The 25303-nt window shown below is 37.5% G+C and overlaps 1 long non-coding RNA gene across 2 annotated transcripts; it reads right to left on the bottom strand.

The window, feature by feature from the left end:
- Window positions 1-1419: 1419 nt before the first annotated feature.
- Window positions 1420-7046, bottom strand: LOC107762574 (uncharacterized). 2 transcript variants are annotated; one of them, XR_001642839.2, is made up of 4 exons: window positions 6704-7046; window positions 5153-5233; window positions 4962-5022; window positions 1420-1653 (listed from the first exon to the last, which is right to left on the bottom strand). It is a non-coding gene; the product is annotated as an uncharacterized LOC107762574 (long non-coding RNA). The 2 variants fall into 2 exon arrangements; XR_001642836.2 differs by lacking the exon at window positions 1420-1653 and having other exon boundaries at window positions 4643-5022; window positions 6704-7039.
- Between the last annotated feature and the right edge of the window lie 18257 nt (window positions 7047-25303).

Here is a 25303-nt window from a genome sequence, read left to right as displayed (position 1 = left end):
AAATTGAGAAAAAAAATACTTTTGGTATGGTGAGAAGTTTGGCCAAAGAGGCTATAATACTAGTTGACGTTTTTATTACCTTTCTCCAACAAATTTTTTTTAAAAAAACTAGTTCATCTCCTTCATGGACATGGTAAAGTTAATTAAATTTCTAGTTCTAGTTATACGGACAAGTATGAAATCGATATATTCCGATTCTTCTACCGTTTACTCCAATGAAGTCACGGAAAAATTATTTCCGCAATTTTAGCTAGCGTTTGTTTGGCCATAAATTTTTAAATTTGTTTTAAAAAATCTGATTTGGGTGAAATTTGATTTGGAGATATAAATGTGTTTGGACATCAGTTTTCAAATCATATTTCACTTTTTTTTTAAAAAAAAACATGAAATATGACTTATACCCACGAATTCTAAAAACTATTACAAATACCCAACAGTACCTTCATCAATAACATTCATTATCATTATCATAAACCATAATCCTGAACATAAATAAATTTATTACAAAATTATCATTTTTATAATGAACTACATAATTTTATCATATGACCGAGAAGACGAAGCAGCATTGTTACAAAATAATAAATGGTGGGCTCTTTTATAAAATACAAAAGTTTGGGGCAATTTTTAAAAAATATAATAGTAATATTTTGGGCAAAACCAGCTCTTGAGTTTTGGGTTTTGGGATTTTGCTAAAATATGAATAAAATTTATGAACAAACATGTATTTGTCAAAAAACAATTTAGAAATTATTTGACAAAATCAATAGCCAAAGGGGTCCTTAATTTCAATCTCTGTGTACGCTCTTCAAAAAATTATTACGTTTATTCAAAATTACTATAAATCCACGTTTGGTGTTTAAATCCTTCCTAGTTCATCTCTTTCAACAACAAAATCTTCACTTAGAAAACAAAATCTTCACGTTTGGAAGGCCAGTCTCTCATGTCCAGAAGATGAAGATAGCAGAGATGAAAATGTTGAGATGGATGTACGGACACACCAAGTTAGATAGGATCAGAAATGACACTACAAGAAAACGGGGATATTGTGGCAGCTTTTTCTTACATATTATGGCGGCTTTAACCGCCAGTATCATCATTAATGGCGGTCTATCAAAAGCGTCGAAATTGCATCAGTCAAAAAGTTAATACGACTATTTTCAGAAAACCGCCAAAATTGTGCATTGTTAAAATGACGGTTCTTTATTTCTTAAAATGGCGGTTTGAAACGGTCACAATTAGAAAGTTGATACCACAAACTAAAATAGTGGTGGTCCCCAACCGCCGTAATTTTACCAATAGGCGCCGTAATTTTACTTTTCTATTTGTAGTCCTTTTTGACATTGTTTTCATTATATTTTATACCCAAAACTTATATATTACTGTATAATAGTTTTGACACAATTTTAAAAAAAGATTAATTAAACAGATCATTCATCATTTATAAAAAGAATAAGCAATTCAAAATCACTAACATAAATGTATTAATTAAAACTTCAAGGAGTAATAGTTTACATCAATTCAACAGAAGGAAAATAATTATGATAAATCCTAGAAATAATATTCAATGAGCACTTGCATGATGGCTTTGCTATTTCCATCTGGTGATCTTGTATTTTTAGGTGTTGGGACGCTATTTCTTATATCCAGTACCTATAACATAAATTGAAACAACAAGCAATAAGTAACTCCAAGGATTAAAGTAGAAAACCAATATAATAAATACATTAAATACTGTAATGACCCGATAGGTCATCTTATATTTTAGAACTTAATTCTGCGCTTTGAAGCTTTAAATACCTCATCTTAACCCTCCTCGATTTGCGTGCGCAGTCCGAATATTTTTTCGAAAAGCTTTTATGTTAAAAAATCTGAGAAAATATGAAATTTTTACCTTCATATCCATTTGAGTTGATTTCGGTCAACGTTTTGAGCAAATGAACCCAGATCCGTATTTTGACGATCCCGTGGGTCCGTATCGTGATTTGGGACTTGGGCGTATGTCCGAAATCGAATTCGGAAGTCCCTAACGCGAGTTATCGGAGTTTGTTGAAATTTAAAAGTTTGAAAGCTTAATGACTTTGAAAATTTGACCAATGTTTGACTTTATTGATATCGGGTCCGTATTTTGGTTCCGGAACCCGGTATAGGTCCAATACTACATTTATGACTTATCTGTTAAATGTGGTGTGAAACGGAGTTGGTTTGACGTGATTCGGACGTCCTGTTGTTAATATAGCAATTCTAAAGTTTCTTGAAAATTTAATTTGATTTTGGTGTCTGATTCATAGTTCTAGGTGTTATTTTGGCGATTTGATCGCGCGAGCAAGTTCATATGATATTTTTAGACTTGTGTGCATATTTGGTTTGGAGCCCCGAGGGCTCGGGTGAGTTTCGGATAGGCTACGGAGTAGTTTGGACTTAGAAAACTCAGCTGGTTCTGCAATTTCTTGTAACTGGTGTCTAATCTCGCAATTGCGAGATCAGTAATCGCATTTGCGAACATTCCCCAATCCTGATAGGCTCGCATTTGCGAAGAGTACCTGGGTCAGCATGAGTTCGCATTTGCGATCAAGAGGTCGCAATTGCGGGGAGGCCAAAGTTCGCATTTGCGAACAATACTTCGCATTTGCGAAGTGGGGCTGGGGCAGGCTTGGTCGCATTTGCGATCAATTTGGTCGCAAATGCGGAAGATCAATGTTCGCATTTGCGAACAAGTCATCGCAAATGCGATGAAAGCAAAGATAGGAGGCCTTCGCTTTTGCGAATGTTTCTTCGCATTTGCGGGGCTTGCATTTCCGAACCCCAAGTCGCAAATGCGACATCTGCGACTGATTAAATAGTTGAGAAATGCGATTTTTGTTCATTCTCTCATATTTTTACACTTAGAAACCCTAGAGGCGATTTTTCCAAGAGCACTTCTTCCCCAAATCATTGGTAAGTGATTCTAACCTATTTTCTTACAATCTTTCATTACATTTCCTAAGATTTCAACCTAAAATCTAGTGTTTTCATAGTGAAAATTGGGGGTTTGGGTAGAATTAGGGATTTTTGTAAAATTGGGAATTAGACCTCAAATTAAGATCGGATTCCAAAACAAATTACATAACCAGGCTCGAGGGTGAATGGGTAATCGAGTTTTGGTCCGAATTTCGGGTTTGGACCAAGCGGGCCCGGAAGTTGACGTTTGTTGACTTTTTCAATAATGACCTAAATTGAATCCTTTACAATCGTGGATAGTTCCTAAGACTTAATTTGAATCGTTTGGTTGGTAATTTGCTTGATTCTATTGGTTCGGAGGCTTGTTTGAAAGGCAAAGATGTGATTGAGCTTTGAGTTGACCTTTGGAGCAAGGTAAGTGTCGTGGTTAACCTTGACTTGAGGGATTAGGACTTGTTTGTCTATATGCTACATGTTTAGATATTGGGTACAACGTATATATGAGGTGACGAGTACTTATACGTTGTTGTCGGGTTAAAGTATGCAGGTGGGACTTGTTCCTTGCAATTATTGCTTACTTTGATCATGTTATCCATGCTTAGACTAGTTATTTGTTAAATTGATCGTTCTTCCCGTGTTTATGGGCTTTGTGATAATTGAGTATTGATTCCAATGTTGATGTTGGTATTGTGGAACTATTGTTGAAGGCAGGCTTGTTCTTGTTGATCCTATCTCCCAGTTATTATTTGTTCATTGTTATGTGTAAGGGAGAGTGTTAATACACGAAGGGTGATGCCGTGCCGTATGTGAGTGTTAATGCACGAAGAGTGATGCCATGCCATATTGTGAGTGTTAGTTCACGAAGGGTGATGTCGTGCCATGTTATGAGAATTAATGCACGAAGGGTGATGCCGTGTCGTATCTACTGATTTACACTGAGAGTGAGAGTAAAAGCACGAAGCGTGATGCCGTGCAGAATCATTGTTTCATTGTGAGGTTGAGAGTAAAAGCACGAAGGGTGATGCCGTGCAATTTTCTTCATTATGCTTAATTGTTTTTAATAGTTAAAGGCATATTGACTGTTCTGGTTATCATTTCCGCTGTATCTCTCATATCTTGTATCCCCTTAGCATGTCCCCCTCTAATAGTACGTGTTTAGCTTTTATTTGTTGTTATCTTGTATATATACTGTTATCTGCACAGGTTTATTATGTGGGTGTCTTGTCATAGCCTTATCACTACTTCGTCGAGGTTAGGCTCGACACTTACGAGTACATGGGGTCGGTTGTACTCATACTACACTCTACACTTCTTGTGCAGACTTTGGTACCAGCCCTAGCTGTTCGTGAGGCGTAGCAGCTTAGATTTGCTCATTGTAGACTCGAGGTAGATATGCTGGCGTCCGCAAACCTTGGAGTCCCCTTCTATTTTCCCTATTTTACTGTTTCTTTTCGTTCAAAACAGTTATATTTCTTTCAGACTCTGTTTGTAGAAAATCTTAGAAACTCGTGAGTTGTGACTCAAGATCCGGATTGTAGTAGATATTATGGGCATTTATGTTATTCCGCACTCGATTTTGTTTCATTTTGGCTTAATTGACTTTATTTGTTGAAACCGAATAGCAATTGACTTAACGGTTCTCTAACGTTGGCTTTCCTAGCAAGTGAAATATTAGGCGCCATCATGGTCCCAAAGGTAAAAATTTCGGGTCGTAACAAATACAATGCATTTATATTTTTACAATAGCTGAAATTTCCTTGACTGCAACTGAAAATAAGACTATATTTGCTCACAAAACGCCCTTACTTATAAAAGGAGAAATTATGTTCAATATACTGTAGAACATTCAGAATGCGCTTGGTTGATGAAAAAAGAAAAAACACTTCAGGCTTCAAGTAACTCAAGGATCACGGTATGAACCAATATAATATATATTGGTTTAAATAATAGATCTTCATTTTCACAATAGCTGAAATTCAATAGGTATATAACACTAGTGAGAATAATCTGAGTTTCAATACCTCAAATAGAAAGAAGAATGCTTTCAATTTGTGCCATAGCTGAGTTTCATTATGATCACACCTGTAGCAAAATAAATTAAAGAAAAAACTTATTCAGCTCAATTGGACTGAGGCATACATAAGATTAAGATCAGTACGCAATACACATACAATAAAAAGGAAACATAGTATAGGAAGGAGAACCTATTCACCTTGGAGCACAAACACAAATGAGACTCGCCAAGCTTCCACAAGACCCTGCACAGCCTTGCTGACTGCATTCCCAACATTATCTGCAAATTCAACTAATTTTGAATTCACAATTTTACAGCGTGCCAAGTTTGCATAGTTAAAAAAACCAACAAAAGCGATATTAATCCCATAAAAACACCCCAAAATGAGTAAAACATTATCCCACAGGTAGGTACGTAAAAAGAGAAAACAACTTCGAGTCCTCCTTTCATCAAGTCTAAATTGATTATCCCTTAATAATTAATCAATGTTAATACGCATGATCAACATTTACTACCATCTTCAAACATTAGCTAAGACAAAAATGTCAACAATTTAATTTTTTCACTGAAGCATATTATCGAACACTCTAACACTACATTTTACAAATGCAAGAATAAGATGTGTTGCAACAATTGTAGAGAAGACTATAATGGTTTAGGACAACTATATCCTTTAATAGTTTTCTGAGATAATTTCTCGATTTGTGCGTATGATCTTTCACGCAAGGGCGATGCTAATCTTCTCTGTATCATTCCTCAAAGGGACATGTATCCTTCAATAGGTGTGTACTCTAAGCTTTGGTCCCAAGAGTTTACTTTGAACTTGTTGCTAGGAAATGTCTTCAAAATGCTGTTATAAGGTGCTGATGTGGTGCCTAACTGCTAGGATTTTGTAGTGTTTTACTTTCCAATTGAACAATTACTATTATGAACTAAATTAAATAGTAGTACAACAGCAAAGTTTGTAGATTACAGGAACTTAGGCTCTAACTTTAGTAATCTAACTCTGATTCTCTTTGTATTAAATTCATTTTGAGATAGTCCAATGTGCTTGAGAAGAGGCTTTTTAAGTACATAGTGCTCAATGCAGTTTGGCTTCTACTCTGAAATTGCAGTATGCACTGAGTTTCACCTCAACAGAACATGGGAGAGTGAGGTTGGGGATAAATTGGCTATTAAGTGGGAAATACTTGTGATAAAAGAATTAATCTAATTAGCCGCTCACTCAACTTCTTAAATTATAAATAGTCGATAGATATATAATATATGTATACTCTATGTATAAACATGTATAAATAGTAGATAGCTAATAGAGATAGATGACTAATCACTACTATATCATTCCAAATGATACTACAATTAATTCAGGTAGACTAATTATTCTTCAACTAGCAGTTCCATAGCTCGCATAAGAATTTATAGCAGTAAATGACAATAAAACACTACTCCAACACAGCTCTTGATTTAATCAATCAACTACGCCTCAATCCTAAACTAGTTAGGGCCACTATGCCATCCTTGTACGCATTCTACAAATATAACCTTAAACACCCAAAACTAAGGATCCTCGCATCCCTACCCTAACTGACCAAAAGAACTTCTAACAAATTTCAATCATAGAAAAGTCAGTTCCTTACCACACTGGATACACAAAATCTCTTAAAAATAAAGCTAAGAACAGATCTAACAACTAAAGTGACGAAACATTGCATAACCACAAAGAAACCGTAGATCCACACAGATACCTACACGCACATAAGCAAAAAGGATAGGAAATAGAAAGTCCTGGCTGAAATTTCTTTGGAATTGGGAGTTGCCATCAACAAAGGCGGATGGAGATTAGCGAACTCCTTCGCGAGCTTCATCGGAGACCTGGCGAGAAGAGGAGACGGAAAGGAGAGGAGAGGGAGTCGCCGACTACGACGATCTAGTGAATGTCGCCGATGATTTGTGCCATATTTGGTGGGAGGGAGAGGGAGAGAGATAAAATGCAGAGACTAGGGTTTGCTTGTGCCGGAGAGTGAGAGGTAATTCTAATTTGTGAGTTTACATAGCTTTGCATTTTGAAATAAACCAAAAGATATTTTAAAATTAAAGTAATAAATAAGGCGGCTTTCACCGCCGCAAATACAGATTAAAACGCCACTATACAAATTCGTAATATGGCGGATAGAAAGATGCCGCAAATATGATATATTCTGGCGGTTTTTGAGAACCGCCGTACAAAAATCGCTGCAATTTCCCCCTTTTTTGTAGTGTGAGGTTATTCGCGACAAGGTGGGTGTGACCCCTATTGAGGACAAGATGCGGGAAGCGCAGCTTAGGTGGTTTGGTCATGTGAGGAAGAGGAGCACATACGCTCCTGTGAGGAGGTGTGAGGAGTTGACAGTGGATGGCCTACGAAGAGGTAGATATAGGCCAAAGAAGAGGCGGGGAGAGGTGATTAGGTATGACATGGCGCATCTTCACTTGACCGAGGACATGACCCTTGATAGGAAGGTATGGAGGTCGAGGATTAGGGTAGTAGAGTAGGTAGTCTAGAGTGTTCATAATAGTATTATTGGCATGCAATCTCGCTTTCTGTTGGTAGTAGGTTTTTATGACTAACCATTGTTTTCTTTCATTGTTGATCACCTTACTATCTTGTTGTTTTTATTTTGCTTTTATATGATTTTTGGTACTGTCCCTTCTTATCTATATTTTCATTAATGTGGTGCTTATACTTTCCTGAGCCAATGGTCTATTGGAAACAACATCTCTATTCTCACAAGGTAGGGGTAAAGTTTGTGTACACACTATCTTCCCCATACCCCACAGTGTGGGATAATACTGGGTATGTTGTTCTTGTTGTTGTTGCATAATTGCATTTTGGCTAATCATGACTAAACTAAATGGATGTACCTACAAAATAAAACTTTCCCGTTATTCATAATTTGATGAAGGTGAAAATAGTCGACAATTTAATCATATGTTAGAAAGGAAATAAAAAAGAATGAAAGAAAGAAAAAAAAGGATAGTAGGTACTGGTATATCAAGGATCACCATTAAGTTTGTAATTAGACTGAAAGGACCAACTATTTGTGGCTAATACGTAAAGAATAATCAATTTCAACTTTTATAATTTTGTTGTTTCGGAAAAGAAAAAGTAAAAATGAAATTGCTTACTTGGCGTGTGACGCTTTTTTTTTAAAACTAACATTGGCAAGATGACCTATCGTCCACTACGGATAATTTTATCCATCAAAGTTAGGTACATGAGAAGAAATCATGATTTAAATGTTTCCGCTAACAACAACAATAACAATCTAGTATAATTTCACTAGTGGAGTTTGGGTAGGGTAGTGTGTACGCAGACCTTACTCCTACCCTGGAGTAGAGAGGCTGTTTCCGATATACCCTCGGCTCCCTCCCTCCAAGAACTCCCCACCTTACTCTTGGGGTGACTCGAACTCTCAACCTCTTGATTGGAAGTGGAGGGTGTTAACCGCTAGAGCAGCCCACTCTTGTCAAAAGTTTCCGCTAAGATGAAGAAATTTAATTTCATTAAAAAAAATAAGAAGATTAATCCATTAAAATTATATGACCTAATATTTAAGTAACGCCATTTAAATTATATGACCCGTCGATATAAATAATTGACAATCAAACATAACAAGCTAAGTCCACGTGCAGGGGCGGCCCGATGGTAAGGCAATTCAAGCAACTGCTTGAGGCCCCATATTTATAGGGGCCCCAAAATTTTCTAATAATAAATAGTTGCATATGATAAATTTAAAAATAAATATCTAGTATATCATAGAAAAAGTGCATTTTTTATGAAAAAGGAAATAAGAGATAATTTGATAATAGGAATAGTTACTTTTTGATTTACCCCTAAACTTTACGTGTGAATATATTTCGTACCTCATTTATACACTATCATCATTATCACGGGCCCATATTACTTTGATTACTTTCTCTTTCCTTACTTACAAGTCCATTATCTCATAAAATACTCCGTTAAGTAAGATAGCAAAAAGCAATTGCAACCCCTTTTTTGTCAAGCTTTCCCGCATTGCACTACAAATATTGAAGCAGCAAAACTAATATCAAGTTATCTATGACTGTTAGTTAAACCAAGTTCAATTGTTCCGTACTCTTCTTATTTCTTTGCATCTAGAATTTGTTATTTTTTGATATCTTTTGTTTGTAAGTATATGTATCATCTTTTTATTTATTTATTAGAATTTTAATATGTCAACAAGAAAATATGAATACGCGTATTAAAAATACCAAAAAATTGAAGAATTGAAATTTTAATACAATCCCAAAAAGGAGCGCTTGATAAATTTTTAGCGAACAATAAAATTTTAAATTAAAAAATAGGGAAAAATTTATGGTAGATGAACAAATCACTAATATAGTTGAGCTAGACGATAATGGAATCCAAGAAGAAGAAGAAGAAATTGGTGAATCATAATTTTTTTAGAAACCAGGAAATCCTAAAAGAATTGAATAATAATCCTAGAAAATAGAAATATATATAATCCTAGTCAAAAAATCGGTTATAAATAAATTATTAATAATTTTATATTTCAAAAAACTAAAAAAATAAACTTTAAATAAAATTTTACTAAATGAGATTTTTAATACCAAAAAACTTGGGGTCCCTCGTTGATGTTTGGCTTTAGGCTCCAAACACCATTGAGCCGCCCCTGTCCACGTGATAATATTGCTTTTAAAACCTGATACTCTATTTTCATTTTGATTTTCTTTCACGGGAATATATGGTTGTATTAAGCAAAAAACTGATCGCTAGAAATTAATTACAAGCCTGAAAGAAAACCACGTACGAAAATAAATTTTCTGAATGACCTCTCGATTTAGAGAATAAAAAACCAAACTAACGATTACTCTTAAATATGAGTGTTTACCCAAAAAATTAGATAGAGTTAAATTTGATATGGTTCTAAGAATACGTGATATAACTTGGTACAAATTGCAGAGTGAAATAAAAATATATATATTCTTTGACAGATGGAATAAAATATAAGGGAGAGAAAAAGAAAATGTTGATGAACAAGGCAAAGTAAATGAGCCCAAAAGTGTTAATCTCTCTAAAGTTGTCTTTTTTTTACAATCTATGCTTATGCTTACAAGAATTCCCCCTTTATAGTAGAAGGATCCTACTTTATCTATATAAAAAATATATAGTGGAGAACTCATGATAAATTGTCTTTTTCTCGATTCCTGCCAAGATTCTCTCCCCCAGTGCGGTTGCAACGGCTCTTGTCTGTGAGCTCGATACCGGCTCGAGCTCGGTATTGGATCGAGCCCTCGGCCTTGGTTCGAGCTTGACTTTGACTCGGAGTCTCAATATTCGGGATGAGTGTTGGTCGGTCTATGCATCTTCGATAATCTCCGTTTTGCCTCGTAGTTCGATTTGGATATGAGCTCGATAATGATACTGATCTTGTTGTTGATTGGTCTTAGAGCTCGAAGCTCGACGCCCTTACTTCGGATCTCGACCCGTTGTCACGCAGATACCATTTGATCGAAGTATTATCACCTCGACCAGTCCGTACGACCGACTTAATCGGTTTTGACCGTACACAGATAGTCCCCTCGTTTCTTGGAAAAGGATGTGGCGAGAAACGATATGATTTCCCAACAGCTCGATCAGATATATGCTGACGTCTGCATCGATCCCGACCATGACGTGCGTGATAGTTGTCCCATCAGTTCAGTTTTACCAAGGCATTTAATGTGTGTCAGACGGTGGTCGGCCACCGCTGATATTGAATCGTCATTGCTTCAATCTATAAATAACCCTTCCCTTTATCATTCATCACTTTTGCGTCTTCAATCTTCCAAATTTTCTAAGTTCCCTTTCGTCTTTTCTGAGTTTTCTGTCTGCAAATCTGTGAGTTTTACTGCAAATTTTTCAAAACACCAAATACTCCCGTTCTTTGTTCACGGAATTTTAAATGGCAAAAACGTCTAAAACTGTTCCGCAAAAAGAGACCGCTTCTTCATCTCGACCTGCTGGTGGCGAGGATGTGGAAGAGCCTCGCCTTGAGGAATTCATTCCGGTAGGGTTCTCGACTGTAGGTAATTTTAAAATTGAAAAGCCTTCTCCGATACCGGGTCGGTGTGAGCCGATGTCGAGGTACCAATGTTCAATTACCGAGAAAGTTCTCGATAAAGTCATACAAGAATACAACTGGGATAATAAACTCGTAGTAATCCCATCGCATGATGAATCAATTACTGCCCACGTCAAAGGGCTCTTAAGTGTTTACACTTATCCTTTCACGTTGGGCCCTCTAGACCCTGTCATCGTTGCCTTCTGTAAGAGGTACGATGTGACCCTCGGCCAGATCCACCCTTCCTTTTGGAGGATAGTGATTCTTCTTCGATTTTTCTCTAGGAAGGTCGAGGGGCGTATATTCACCCTCGATCATCTTATGCGCCTCTACAGTCCATGACTTTATCGAGGAGGGTTGATCAAGCTTGCTCGCCGAGCAACCAAAGCGCAATTCTCGAGCATAGACGAGACTCGGGATCGGGGTTGGATGAGCCATTTTGTTCGAATCAAAACCTTGGACCTGATCCCTGCCGATGACTTACCATTTCCCGAGAAATGGAATATGAGCCGTGAGTAAACGTTTCTTTTTGCCCGTTTGGTTTTGTGATTGCCTTTCATTTTGTTGATCCATTTTTCTTTTCTTATCATTGCCGTAGCTCGGATGCCGGAATCGATCCCGGATCTTAAACAATGGGTCGAAGGTCCGGTGTTGTAGAGACCGTACTCTAAGCGTGCTTGGGTCGAATTATCAAAGGGTCGATGGGAGGCCCGCAGTCATGGTAAATTTTTTTATCGATTTCTCTCTTTATCGGTTTGTATGGTAAATCTCCCCTTTCCTCTTTGTAGGACTCGGGAAAGATATAGTCATGAGGCCTCCATCTGGTAGTGAAGAAGTTCCTGCCCTGAAGCAGGTAAAACAAAAGGAAGAGAAAAGACGTATCGGGCTCCCCGAGCTCGAAAAAGAAGAAATCGGCTAAGAGATCTCGAAAGCCGAATGGGGGCTCTGGTGTTATGTCTTTGGAAGTGGCCCGCCATTTAAGGGACGAGCCCGAAGAAGGAGAGGAGAATTTAGCCTGCGTACAGGCTAATATTGTGATTCAACAGTCTTCCAATTTGGTGGAAGCAAATCAGGGAACCCTGGCCATAATCCCAGAACAAGAAGAAGCCGAGATTATCCCTTCTCGAGCTAAGGTGATTGAAAGGGATACCGAGGGTGGATCTTCTCGGGCACTAGAAGATATTTCAAGGGATGAGTTCGGGATAGTTGACATTAGCGGATCCCCTCATATTTCGGATACCATAATTCCAGAGGCCAGCATGTTGAAGGATCGGTCCTATGAGGATATTCAGGAGTCGGCCAATATCCATGGTTTTCTGGAGGGGCTTGAGTCAGGTGCCTCGGAGGAGGTTGCCGGTTTTGGTGGAATGCCGGTACCCAAAAAAGCATCGTGGTCGGGTTCTACCTAGCTTTCATCGATTCACAAACTGGTGGACCGATTCCTAGCCCCGAGTATCGATCCCGACCAAAGGCGGAAGATAGTGCTCTCCGTACCTAAGGATACCCAATTTTTTTCTCCCCCTGTGGGGATTGCCAGTTACCTTCGGTCCTTGGTGACCGAAAAAGATCAATCAGTGATGAATGCGGTGGAGTCCGCCTGTCTCTTCAACGAGGCCCAACATGCTTTGAATCGGGTAACTCTGATGGTGTTTTTGCCATTTCTTTTATACTTAGAATTGTAGGTAATTCTAATGTTTCTCCTTATATTTATAGGCTTCGGTGTTGCACCACGAGGCCTTTCTTCGAATCCGGGAGGAGCATGATGCCGAGGTTCGGAGCCTCACTGAGAAGAGTGACTCGTATAAGCTCCTTAGTGAAAAACTTCGAGCAGATTTGACAGCAGCTCGGGAGGAGCATGAAGAAATGGTTGAGGAGGTATTCTGAATGTTCCTTGATAGTGAAGATGAAAAAGAGATAACCACTAACGATCCGATTCAGCAGGTTCGGTAGAGGATCGAGCAGATTGGACGGCTTAACTCACAGGTAGATGCGCTACTGGCCGAGGCAGAAGAATTTAAAAAGTGTATGGATATCCTTGCCTCGAAAAAGGAAGCCATTCAAGCTCAGTTGGCTGTCTGATGCCCAACTTCGATCTGCAAAAGAAAATGCTTCGGGGATGATCGAAAAGATGAAAGAGCTTCAGCATCGGTTGGATTTGGCCACTTCAGATAAAGCAGATTTGGCTAAAGAACTTGAAGTGGCCAGATCTGAGGTGATCGGGGCCAATAAAAGAGCCGATGCAAAAGTGGCTCAGTTCAGGATCGATGTTGAGGTTAACCAAGCCAAAGCTAAGAGCATGGTTGAACATGCAAAATGGCAAGCTCGGAGAGAAGCTCTCGAGGAGGTCAGAGCTCAAGGCTTCGATATTGGGGCCGAGATTGAAGTCGCTAGGGCGGAGGAGAACAAAACTCGAAGGTTGGCCTTTCCTGAGGAAGACTCCGATGACTCAGGGGAGTCTGAAGATGAGGAAGATGCCGAGAACACGACCTCTGATGAATATTGAATCATTTAGGGCCTTAGGTCGTTTGGTGCGTTCTTTTTATACCACTTTCGGTTTTGAATAAAGAACTTCCTTTTGGCTGAGTTGCCGCCTTTGTACAAAAATTTGTAAATATAAATCTTTCTTCCTTTTGAAGCAAAATAGCCTTTTAAGCTAAATAGATAGTTTGAATTTTAATCTCTGTTGCCTTCGGGCCTTGTGGGTAGTCCCCTTTGCTTTATCGAGCTCGAACAACCTTCAGCCTTTAAATAGTCAAGTGTTTGTTTAAACTCGAAGGGATGAGTAATGTTACTCGAAGTAATGTATCCCGTAGGCGTAATGGTCGAGTGAGTGTTTGCTCGAACTCGAAATAAAAGTAGCCTGTAGGCTTAGTAGTCGAGTGAATGATTCGAACTCGAAGTAATGTAGCCCGTAGGCGTAAAGGTCGAGTGAGTGCTTGCTCGAACTCGAAATAAAAGTAGCCCGTAGGCTTAGTAGTCGAGTGAATGATTTGAACTCGAAGTAATGTAGCTCGTAGGCATAATGGTCGAGTGAGTGCTTGCTCGAACTCGAAATAAAAGTAGCATGTAGCTTAGTAGTCGAGTGAATGATTCGAACTCGAAGTAATGTAGCCCGTAGGCGTAATGGTCGAGTGAGTGCTTGCTCGAACTCGAAATAAAAGTAGCATGTAGGCTTAGTAGTCGAGTGAATGATTCAAACTCAAAGTAATGTAGCCCGTAGGCGTAATGGTCGAGTAAGTGCTTGCTCGAACTCGAAATAAAAGTAGCCCGTAGGCTTAGTAGTCAAGTGAATGATTCGAACTCGAAGTAATGTAGCCCGTAGGTGTAATGGTCGAGTGAGTGCTTGCTCGAACTCGAAATAAACGTAGCCTGTAGGCTTAGTAGTCAAGTGAATGATTCGAACTTGAAGTAATGTAGCTCGTAGGCGTAATGGTCGAGTGAGTGCTTGTTCGAACTCGAAATAAAAGTAGTCCGTAGGCTTAGTAGTCGAGTGAATGATTCGAACTCGAAGTAATGTAGCCCATAGGCGTAATGGTCGAGTGAGTTGCTTGCTCGAACTCGAAATAAAAATAGCTCGTAGGCTTAGTAGTCAAGTGAATGATTCAAACTCGATGTAATGTAGCCCGTAGGCATAATGGTCGAGTGAGTGCTTGCTCGAACTAGATCATCTTTGCATAGTAAATCTTGGATATAAGATATCGGTAAAGAAGAGAGCTTTCTTTGCAAGTCATTATACATGTGTTCATGTTTTGCGTCAGGGCTCGGGCCAGTTACATGAGCATGGTTCGTTTTGACTATTTGGCTCTTACAATGTTTCCTGTCGAGACACTGTTTGTCATGAAATAACGAAGTAACTTTCTTTGCATCGTACTTGATAATTGTCGTTGATATGTTTGATGACGATGGTTTGCCCCCCAGTATTCGAGGTTGATTGTAAGGAGGCCTCGAATACCGTTGAATTGTTCCGAGTTAGCACGATCAATGGTTGCCTCATTAAAAAACCTTGCAAAAAAACCCATTTGGGACAAAACCGGTCTAAGGGAAAAAAGAGTGCAACGCGTGCTTTCAGACCTAAGGTTTCGTGTTGAATAATCCATCTTTGTTCCTGATCGAGTTCATTAATCCTTGTCTTTGGTCAAACACCTGCATTGGTTAGTTTTGAAATATAATTGAACGGGGAGGGGGGTCGTACCTTAGCAGTAGTATCATTTTAGCCGTTTATCACACCGAGCTCGTAGGATTTCCATTATAGGGTCGGTATCGATTTTTGATCGATCTCTGTTCTTGGTTGGCAACCCTTTTAATAATGGGCCCAGAACCCAACTGATCGTCTTCGTTTCTTATTTTGGATTGATACCGATTATGCGTATCGGCCCAAGTAATAGCTGGGTACTCGATCAGGTTATGCTTCAACTGTCATGAAGCCGTCGAGCTTCATTCGTTTAGTCCTTGAGTAAAAGCTTGAATAGCCCAATCGTCTGTGACTGGAGGTAGATCCATTCGTTTCATTTGGAAATGAGATACGAATTCTCTTAGCGTCTCGTTATCCTTTTGTCTTACCTTAAATAGGTCCGACTTCCTGGTCTCGACCTTTATGGCCCCAGCATGTGTTTTTACGAAAGAATCTGCAAGCAAAGCAAAAGAATCGATAGAGTTAGACGGTAAATTATGATACCATATCATTGCTCCCTTTGTCAGGGTTTCACCGAATGTTTTCAATAATACAGATTCGATCTCATCGTTCTCTAGATCGTTCCTTTTGATGGAACATGTGTAAGAGGTGACATGTTCGTTGGGATCGGTCGTTCCATTATATTTAGGAATTTCGGGCATGCGAAACTTTTTTGGGATCGATTTAGGAGCCGCGCTTGGAGGGAAAGGCTTTTGTACGAATTTTTTTGAATCAAACCCTTTTATCATTGGTGGAGCTCCCGGGATCTTATCGACCCTAGAGTTATATGTTTCTACTTTTTTATCATTGGCTTTGACTCACTTTGTGAGTTCCTCGAGCAATTTAGCAATTTCGGGAGCAGTCACCGATTCTTGCTCATTTGACTTCACTATGGCTGGCTCCGTTCTGTGGGTGATTTCTCGATATGGATTGGGTTCCGGCCTGCTTTGTAGCTAGGTTTGGCTCTGCAACTGAGCTATTGCTGCCTGTTAAGCTTGCAACATTTCGAAAATCATACGCAAGCTGACGCCATTTTCCTAGATGTAATGGGTATCTCGAGCTGCAAATCGAGTGCCTCTATGAATGCTATTTTCGGGTTTAGAATGTAGGTTCGCCTCAATGGCCACATGCGAATTGATATCTATCGGTGCTCCGGTTCGGGCTCCAACGACGTCGACAAGTGGTCTTTCGGTGCTGGTGTCAAGTTATTGTTCTCATCTTGAAGACCGACTTCGTTGTCAATCGGCGTGGCCATTTGATTGGTAGTTAGTCGTTGCTAATCCGAAATCCAAGATATTTTCGGAAACAAGCGCAAAACACAACGGCGTGTTTTTGCAGATTCGTATCAAATAACCACTGTTATCCTTAGCCCCACGGTGGGCGCCAAACTGTTTACCCGAAAAATTGGATAGAGTTAAATTTGTATATGGTTCTAAGATTATGTGATATAACTTGGTACAAATTGCAGACAAAAAAATAGATAGAGTTAAATTTGTATATGGTTCTAAGGATACGTGATATAACTTGGTACGAATTGTAGAGTGAAATAGAAATATATATATTCTTTGACAGATGGAATAAAATATAAGGCAGAGAAAAAGGAAATATTGATGAACAAGGCAAAGTAAATGAGCCCAAAAGTGTTAATCTCTCTGAAGTTGTCTTTTTTGTAATCTATGCCTTATGCTTACAAAAATTTCCCCCTTTATAGTAGAATGATCCTACTTTATCTATATAAAAAATACATAGTGGAGAACCCATGATGAATTGTCTTTTTCTCGATTCCTACCAAGATTCTCTCCCCTAGTGCGGTTGCAACGACTCTTGTCTGTGAGCTCGATACTGGCTCGAGCTCGGTATTGGATCGAGCCCTCGACCTTGGTTCGAGTTCAACTCTGACTCGGAGTCTCGATATTCGGGGTGAGTGTTGGTCGGTCTATGTATCTTCGATAATCTCCGTTTTGCCTCGTAGTTCGATTCGGATATGAGCTCGATAATGATACCGATCTTGTAGTTGATTGGTCTTAGAGCTCGAAGCTCGACGCCCATACTTCGGACCTCGATCCGTCGTCACGTAGATACCCTTTGATCGAAGTATTATCACCTCGACCAATCCATATGACTGACTTAATCGGTTTTGACCGTACACAATGAGTTTGACTTATGTGCAGTAACAAGATAAGATTTTTTATACTATCCAATTGACATAATTTGCAACAGCAGATAAATCTGCATTATACTGCAAACAAGCAGAATCTGGTAATTAACCTATCCCAGTTTTATTATTAAAAAAAAGGGAAGAAATTCAAAAATAGCCAGATTTATAAGTGGTAATTAAAAAATAGCCACAGTTTTAAAAGTAATCGATATTTAGCCACTTTTCATGTAAAGATAAATCTGAACAAAAATACTGTTCAAAATACGAAAAATATTCTAGCATAATATACTGGAACTTCAGCATAATATACTGGAGTTCCAGTATAATATACCGGTCCAGCATAATATGCTGGAAGTTCATACACAGGTGCTCCAATCTCCAGTATATTATGCTGAAACTTTTCGCGTATTGGAGTTCCAGAATAATATGCTGGAAGTTCATACACAGGTGCACCAATCTCCAGTATATTATGCTGGACCGATCCGTGTTGCAGCAAAATAGTGGTTATTTTTCAATAACTTTACAAACGGTGGCTATTTTTAAATTATCGGTCCGAAAACTGGCTAGCCCATGCAATTTTTTTTTTAAAAAAGAGTCTAGCAATAAGTAGCCCACTGGCCTTAAATTGGACCTTTAAATTAAGGGATCTTTACACACATACCGGTCATATTCATTATTTATTTTTTCTAGCTATATACATAAATTATACATAATTATACACAAATAATACATAAGTTATGTATATATTATACTTCCACATGCTATTTTTAGTTTAAGCGATTGGGTGAGCGTCTATTTGGGTTAATTCTGGCAAACGATTTCATTATAGCAAATTGTGGGCCTATCGAATAGGACAGGGGTAAAAACATAATTAGGCAATACAGTCAACACTCTCTATAACAACCTCGTTTGTTCCGATTTTTTTTCGCTTTTATAGTAAATGGCTGTTATACACCTATAACAACATTTGACGTTTAAATATTTTTTGGCTGTTATAGATATAAATTATCCAAAAATCAATTATTTTTTCTTTTTTAATGTTATATATAAAAGATAAGAAAATTATTCAAATTTAAAATCTCAAAAGATATGCATATTTCACTAGTTAAATATTGAAGAAAACTAATACATTATTACTAAATTCATAATTAAATGTATAACGATTTAAACTCTAAGGCAGACATTTTAAAGCTATCTAGAAAAATAAATTCTTTCAAGATTGATGGAAGCACTTTGTAGTTGTAGCTTGTTTTGTTGATTTATTCTCTTACTAGCGATATAATACTTGAATTGGCGAAGATTCATTTCCAAATTTTCAGCAAAAAGCTGTCTGATAGCTTTCCCTTGAAGACAATCTAAGAGATTAACAATTAAATTTTCTATCTAAATATTTGGAATTTGTCCCATGAAAAAAAATATCATGTGCAAATCTTCAAATCTTATATCTTATGCAAGATAGAAACTTTGTTCAATGGAAAAGATTGTGTGCATATTTTTAAAACTATTATTTGTAATCTTAATGATTCTATATGGCTGTTAAAGATGAGTAATTTTACTAAGAGCGCTGCTATAAATACGACCATTGCTGTTATAGGTAAAAAGCTGTTATAGAGAGGTAAATATAACTTTAAAAAATCGATTCTGAGAAAAAATTGCCTTTTATAGTGAATGACTGTTATATAGGGATGCTGTTATAGAGAGGTCTGACTGTATTTAAGTTTTTTTTTTCAAAATCCTAGCAGGAATTAGTAATAATTAATAAACCTAGCAACTAATTAATTACACTCCTGACCGAAACATTTAATTTTGCGCCATAAATCAAGTTTTCACATGTGTGAGTAGATTCCAATCAAACAATGGATTCTTTATTTGACAGAAAATCAGTCATATTAATTACTGAAAATTAGTCCTATTAATACTTATCTCTACCAAAATGTTTGGTCAGATTATATAGCCCATTTAATTAACCTTCAATACAAATCTCTCTTCTACACATCACAGCCAAAAAGTCTGTACGAATCCTCCAAAGGAAAGTAGCACTTAATTTAATTTTCTAGTTGTTATTTTTGTTTATAGGAAGAAAAATATAATTAGATTAATAAAATATTATAAATATTTTGTGGATCTGTAAACTAAAAGTTGTTTCCATAGTAAATGTGTTTGTTTCAATATCCTAATAGTATATTTATAAACACATATATTATGTTATTGTGTGTACATTGTCACACCTCCTTTTTTCCGAAGGGATATGAGAGTTTTTCCAATTAAAGTGACATTAATCGAAATGAGATTATTTATTTAATTTCAGAGTCGCCACTTGAGATAATTTTATGGTGTCCCAAGTCACCTGTTTATTTTAAATCCTAAATCGAGAAAGTTTGACTCTGTTTTAAAGTCCGCAAAACCATAAGACCGGGTAAGGAATTCTGTTAACTCGGAAGAAGGTGTTAGGCATTCCCGGGTTCCGTAGTTTTAGTATGGCCGCTTTAATCATACCTGCCTTAATTAAATTGTTTAATTACCCATTTTTAGAACCTATGTATATTTTACTCTTTACCGCTTTTAATTATGGAATTATCTTTGAAACGGACTACATGCGTGTAAATCCGTTTTGTTTGGCGCGCTAAAATCATGTCACGCGTACGTGTACACAATTAATCACGCTTTATTATTTATCAAGATTGTTTTTGGCCAAAGTTGTACGAACGCGTACTTTGATTTATTTTAGGAAATTATAACTATGTCACGCGAACGTGTACATAAACACGATAATTTATAAGTCGTGCCTAAAACATGCTAGCGCATTCATGATTGTTCATTTCCGTAATTATGGAATAGTTACGGAAAAGTGTAATAAATTAGTTATGGAAGGGTAGGATTCTTTTGGCCTGTTCATCACTTTTAGTATTTCTAAACCACTCAATTTATTCAAAGGAAATTAGGTACATAAATGAAACAATATACCAAGTCAGAATTTTGAACGTTCAATTACAGTTATTCGAGAATCATGAGCCAAAGTAGCTGGAATACTAGATTGGGATCACATTCAATAGTGTGGCATATTGTCAAACATTCTATTTATCGAATTGTCTCTCTCTCTCTCTCTCTCTCTCTCTCTCTCTCTATATATATATATATATATATATATATATATATATATATATATATATAAATCTGTGAAGGCACGCCCAGCACCACAACATATATATATATAAATCTGTGAAGGCACGCCCAGCACCACAACATTTGAAAAGATTCAACTTAAATATTCAAATTTAAACACTTAACAAAGCAATTAAATGAAGAAGATCTAGTAGCCAATCACAATGAATACACCAAAATTAGACATGGAGTCAGCAAACTATTTAGGCCTTCATTCATACCATTAATAGAGGATTACAAGTGAGCAATCACGTACCTAGCGGCAGATGAAATGAAACAAACTTCAAAAATCAAATAAAGGTCAGAAAACTCCCAGGACGAAGCTCGGCAAAAAAAAAAACTCCAGCAAAAGCAACCAATTTCAACCTTTATTGATGAACGTGAACTTTAAATTACAGCAGCTCAATTATCGGACAGCTTTCAGACGGAGCCTTTCGAATCGCGGAAACCTCAGGCGATCAACCAAAGCTCTAGCGAGACCCACTTGTCGCGCCGAACTCGAACCCGACTCAAGAAAATCGACCAAGCTCCAGTAGTTTCGGAGGTGGTTTGGGGTGTTTAATGCTAAGCTCACCGGCGGGGGCGAAGATGGAGAAGGGAGGTGGCTGCTGGTTTAATTTTTGGATAGGAAGAGATGGTTGAAAATTTTCTTTTTAAGGAAATTGGGGGAAGGGGTCTGCCGTTGCCTTTTTTGGAAAATCAGGTGAGAGCTCTCTTTTTCGTCTGTTTTTGTGTGTGTGTGTTGCGGCTGATTTCTCCTAGAATTTGAGGATGAAGATCAGAAGTCTCCGTCGTTGAAGCTTAAGGGAATTATCAGCGAGTGGCCGATTTTGTGAGTTCTGAGTTACGACGAAGGGTCCAAAGAGATACCTCTTGGGTGCTTTAGAATTAAAGGTTGGTTAGAGTTTGGTTATAATTAGGTTGAAATATGGGTGTAAGAATTGACATGAGTTATTAGATTGGAGTATAATCGATGACTAAGATTAAATCTTGTATTTAAGTGGAGAGTGACTAATGGGTTGGGAAGAATGAATATTTGTCTTGTTGGACCATTAAAATTCGAAAATGAGCTCCCAATTGACCCAAATTCAATTCTTTCTCATTGAACAAAAATAAAAATAAAAATATTACCAAAATATACTTATTAACAGGAGAAGAAGTATTATAAAATTATTTTTGTATTTTTAAACTTATATTTTTTTAAATTAAAATTAAAAGTTGACTGAAATCCTATTAAAATGAAAATAAGTAAATACTTTTAAAAGTTGCGCGGGGCAAAACTTACGTGCTTACATACATAATGTACATCAAATATAAATATATAACATATCACATATACGGAGTATATATTTCAAATGTCAAATATACGTAAATAATATATGGATCTCATCAAGAATATATAATTTGTACATTAAATATACATAATACATATATCGAACATGTATATTTGTTTATACAACATGTATATAAAATTATACGTTGAATATACATAAAATAAGTTCGGTATAGGCAAATATATATATATATATATATATATATATATATATATATATATATATATATATATATATATATATATATATATATATATATATATATATATATATATATATATATATATATATATATATATATGTAATTCTAAAGAGAGAATTTATGCAAATGTTGAAATTGTATTCTCCAATCTGAATGAATAAAATGTATTGTACAAGCTATATAATATTCACATATATCTTCCACTAACTACCTAACCTCTATCTGCTTTTGTACATGTGTGTAAAGAAAGAAGAGAGAAAATACAAAATTAATGACATCCAACTGTTATCCAATGGACTAAAACTAACGAGTGAGATGAGAGAACTAAATGGAGATTGTTGCACTGGATCATGACACATGGAGAGCTACAATAAAAGAGCCCCAACTCTGTATCTCACAACCATTAGCAGTATAACCTAGCCGCCTTCAACCTGTATCCACATCTGGAGATGCAACATCTCCAACACCCCTACCCCCCAAGTTGGGAGGGAGAGAAAGAACGCCCAACTTGCCCAGTAAATCCCAATGAAGAGGCCCAGAAAGGGGCTTAGTGAAGAGATCGGCCAACTGTGAGTGAGAGGGAATAAATGACAAAGAGATAAGGCCGACCTGGAACTGCTGCCTCAAGAAATGGCAATCAAGCTCAACATGCTTGGTGCGCTCGTGAAAGACAGGGTTTTTGGCGATATGGATGGCCGCCTGACTGTAAGAGTGGAGAGCAACTGGTAAATGGGGCGGAATGGAGAGATCATCAAGTAAACGGACAAGCCAAGTAAGCTAAGCAACTGCATGACGCATAGAGCGATACTCAGCCTCCACGGAAGACAAAGAAACAGAGGGTTGTTTCTTTGATTTCCACGAGACCGGACACCCACTAAGACTGATGAAGAAACCACTAATGGAACGCCGAGAATCAGGGCAAGAACCCTAGTCAGAATCACAAAAAGCAATAAGCGCAAAGGAAGGAGAATTAGACATAAAAAGCCCCAAACCAAGGTCATGAAGAAGGTAGCAAAGGCAATGTTTGGCAGCAGCAAGATGAGGAACATGAGGTGTCTGCATGAACTGGCTTAGATGCTGGACTGCAAAGGACAGATTTGGGCGCGTGTGAGTCAATAAATTCAACTTCCCCAACAAGCGGCGACACAAAGTAGGATCAGACAAAACATCACCCTGATCAGCATGAAGTTTGCACGAAGGATCCAAAGGGGAACTAGCTGGAGACAGACCATAACAATCAAATTCAGAAAACAGCTCCATAGTGAATTTTGGTTTGCTCAAAATCAGACCAGAATCAAGGCGAAATACTTCCTCCCTAAGAAGTAAGATAAGCATCCCAAATCCTTAATTTTGAATTATGATTCTAAAAATGCTTAAGCTCATTCAACTCTTACATGTCATTCCCCGCTAGAAGTATGTCATCGACATAAACGGCCACCAAAGAAATAGAGGAACCAGCCTTTTTATAAAAATGAGAGTAGTCATTTAGAGAATAAGTGAATCCTTTAAAATTCAAGGCAGATGTCAATCTAGCATACCACTGCCTTGAGGCTTGACGAAGCCCATATAGAGACTTTTTTAGGCGACAAACCATGTTAGGTGCAGGAGGCAGTAACCCAACAGGGAACTTCATATACACCTCCTCGTGCAAATCGCCATGTAGAAAAGTGTTATTAACATCCAACTGATACAATCCCCAATTCTTCTTCACTGCCAAGGCTAAGATACACCGGATGGTGGTCATTTTATCCACATGGGAGAAAGTCTTTGTCAAATCAATTCCTTCCCTTTGTATGTCCCCTCTAATAACCAGCCGAGCTTTTAATCACTCCAAGCTACCATCAGACTTGAGTTTCACCTTGTAAACCCATTTATAAGGTTGTGCCTTGCTACCTTATGGTAAAGGAACCACTTCCCAGGTCTCATTAGTGACTAAGGCATCAATTTCCTTGGCCATAGCTTCTTGCCAGCCTGGATGCATGGCTACCTTGAAATATGAGGAAGGCTCTTGAATAAGGGGAAGAGAAGTGAGCAGTTTTTGGTTAGGAGAAGATAATGCACTGAAAGAAAACTGCATAGGAGAAATAGGAGGGAGAAAACAAGGAGTGAAAACATGAGTTAAATGAACTGCACCACAAATATAGTCACCTAGGTAAGCAGGTATTTTGTGATTCCTCAAGGACCTGTGCAAGGTAGTCTCAACAGGAGGTGTTGATTGTGGTGAAGAAAAAGAATAGTCAGGAATAATAGGAGAAGGAGAAGTAAGATAGGAAGGAAAGAAAAAGAAGAAGAAGAAGAAGAAGACTGTAAGGAGGAACTGGAAGGAGAAAGAGTAGGAGAGGATTGGATTGAGGAAGGAGTAGGAAGCATAGGAGAATTAGGAAAGAAATGACTAGAGGGCAGAGGAGAAGATGAAACAAAAGAAGGAGAATAATCATCTGAATAACCAAACTGGGATGAGATGAGCATAGAATAATCAGAAGAAGATTCTGTAGGAAATAGAGGGTAATGAAACTTAGTCTATGGAATAGAGAATGGAAGAATTGATTGATGAAAGATGATATTTCTGGAAGTAAAAATATTTCTAGTTTGTAGGTCCAACAACTTATATCCCTTCTTCCCAAAAGGGTATCCAATGAATACACAAGCAGTTGCCCTAGGATCCAATTTCCCTCTATGATGTGGTAGAGTAAAGGCAAAACATAAGCACCTAAAGTATTTGAGTAAGCTGTAATTAGGAGGCTTCTGAAATAAAATCTTATAGGGTATTTTATAGTGAAATAGTTTAGAGGGAAACCTATTGATGAGAAAAGTTGTTGTTAGTAGACATTCTCCCCAAAAAGCAATAGGGACTTTTGAATTAAAAAGAAGGGCTCTACAAGTTTCCAATAAATGTTTGTGTTTTTGTTTAACAATGCCATTTTATTCAGGGGTACCAACACATGACGTTTGGTGTAAAATGCCCTTAGAAGCAAAGTAAGTGATGGCTGCAACACTGATCCCTCGTTCAAATGCATTGTCAGACCTTATGGTCTTGACTTTGGTATCAAATTTTCTCTCAACCATAGAAAGAAAAGATTGACGTACTGTAAAAGTATTACTCTTAGTACTAAGCAAATATGTCCAAGTACCGCTACTATAGTCATCAACAATAGTAAGAAACTACTTAAATCCATCATGCGTAGGTGTTTTATAAA

The sequence above is a fragment of the Nicotiana tabacum genome, chromosome 22, assembly GCF_000715075.1.
Source record: "Nicotiana tabacum cultivar K326 chromosome 22, ASM71507v2, whole genome shotgun sequence".
NCBI lineage: Eukaryota > Viridiplantae > Streptophyta > Magnoliopsida > Solanales > Solanaceae > Nicotiana > Nicotiana tabacum.
Note: the sequence above shows the minus strand (reverse complement) of the source record. Positions and strands in the feature narration are given on the sequence as shown.